This window comes from Triturus cristatus, chromosome 8, assembly GCF_964204655.1.
Source record: "Triturus cristatus chromosome 8, aTriCri1.1, whole genome shotgun sequence".
NCBI classification, from domain to species: Eukaryota; Metazoa; Chordata; class Amphibia; order Caudata; family Salamandridae; genus Triturus; species Triturus cristatus.
The window spans coordinates 496,858,794-496,861,215 of record NC_140591.1 but is presented as its reverse complement, the minus strand read 5'-3'; positions in this window follow the sequence as shown (position 1 = coordinate 496,861,215).

Genomic DNA, 2,422 nt, shown 5'->3' with positions numbered 1-2,422 from the left:
GGGCGCCAATCATGTGGTAAATAATTTAATTACCGGAACTTAATTTGATACAGAATCTTAAAAAACATAGCTCAGTAAAATAAGAGGCAGAATCCGTGGTATAAGAGGTTCGGAATGGGCTTTATTCCAATGGACAATTCGAATTGTCGACCTCAAGTTCCATCACCACGGGGGTTCAGGAAGTGAAGTACAACACTTTATTGACAAGTAATCATTTTTATAGAACATTCATTACAATGAAACCAATGTAAGAGGCGTAACAATTGATAGCAAAGATAACATCTCACATGCGTAACTGGAAGAGGCGTAATTGGGAGTAACAAAGAAACGTTATTGGTTGTGATGTCACATATGGGTGGATCTATGAAATAATTTCGCAATGTCAACAGAAATACTTGGCAGAGATGCGCGCGCAGCAGCATGACGTGTGATTGACGTGCAACTAGGGGGTGAAAGGGGACTTGACATTTAGCTCTACATGTGGAGACAAGAAGTCTGGGGGGTCAAGTCAACCTAATCCCAAATCATATCTAACATCCTATGTTTAGAGAACTTATGTTATCCACAAAGGAAGGTCTCTTGGACAAAATCTATTCTATACTGACTGTGTGTGCGTGCACAAGCGTCTAAGTGTCTACATGAGATGCAAGGGGCAGAAATCTTTCCATGGCAACAGGGCTATGAATTACTTGCATGAAGACAGAGAAGCCGGGCCCTTTGCTCAGTAGCTGAAGGAAATGTTTACCTAAACTACTAGACAGGAATGCATCGGCTGAGGAACGAAGCAGATAACTTGAAGGTGAAATACAGTTTTTGGCAGGCAGGCAGACCGGCCGAGTCAGGCACCGTTAGCCGCACAGGGAGTAGGACAAAGTTCATGGATACAGATGCGAGCTCAGACTGGAGCTGTCAGAGGCAGAAAGCAGGGAAAGGCTTGATGGCAGAATCAGGGCCTACTCGCCTGAACTGCAAAATGGAGTAACTGAGCCATATAAAGTCGGTGGCCTTTTGTACTTAGGAATCGAATATCCAGTCCATTCATGGCGGATCTGAAAGAGGACATGTTGACGGTGGACGCACATGTATTTGCGTCTTCATAACTGGAACTGGAGGGAACATACATGTACTTATAACATGCACAGGGAACCGTTGGGGTCCAAGATAGGGGACATAACTGATCATAAAAATCCATATTTCCACACCACAGTACCTGTCCCAGAGGTAAGCAACAACACCACGCTCAGTGAGGATGCAGGAGACAGTGTGCACTTGCAAATCCAGCCAAGGGCACAGGTCTGGGGGGCAGGGCTGGTGGGAGGGCAACTGGGGGCCAATCACATGAGTCCACTGTCAACACTGAAGCCCTGGCCACCATTGCCAGAGTCCTAGGGACCTGTGAAGGCAGCCAGGGCCAGATGGGCCAGGTCCTGGAGGACCTCTGGGAGATCAGGCTGCTGCAGAGTCCATGAACACAAGATTTGGTTGACTCATCGATGTCATGGGCCAAATCTTTGGGGTTCCGAGGGACATTAGAGCAGCTCAAGTCATGTCTCCCACCCACATCATCATTTAGTGGCCAGCCTGCAGCTGCTCCATCAACCTCTGTGGTTTCCACAGGGAGGGAGGATCAGACACATGCTCTGTCCTCAGACACCTCAGAGCCTGCAGCACTGGAACCCACCAAATGTAAGCGGGGACGTCCAAGATACCCGACAGGAGATTCAAGTGGCAATGCACTACCCCAAGCCAAGAAGCCGAGTCGCCACTGATGTCACCAGTTGTGTGTAGCACATTGACTTTGTGGACTATCCTGTCCCACATTTCCATTATGATGGCAGGAGTCTGTTGAACTGTGGACTTTACAAATGTGGTTACATCTTCCATGTGCACATTTACCATCACTGACAACTGAACCCATTTGTGTTTCCCTCCCCACTGTTTTCTTCATTTTTTAAAGAACTCAACATATACTCCTAGTTAAACAATCACATATCACATATCCATTTGTTTAAATTGTATGTTTTTCCGATTGAGTAACACGTGAACTTGACTGTGACTGTACCAACAGTTGACAGTATGTGCAAAACAATTTAGGTGGTCACTAGATGCAGTGTTAGCCAACATTGCAGATGAGTATGCCAAACATGTCAACATTAACAGACCTTGAAGTCTAAAGAACACACATCTCTTTATTACAGTGTCACACACATAGGTACTTGGGAGGGAAAACACATTCACACAGTGACAACACACGCATCACCAGTGTAACATGTTGTACCACAGTTCACACATAGCAACATCTTAAGTACAAGTATGTTTAGGAAACACCATGCAGTGTCCAATGCCAAAGTAATCACACTGATGTTTCATCAGTGTGGCCACAGACATGTCAAGTAAGCCAAAAGAGACTTCACACAGCCAA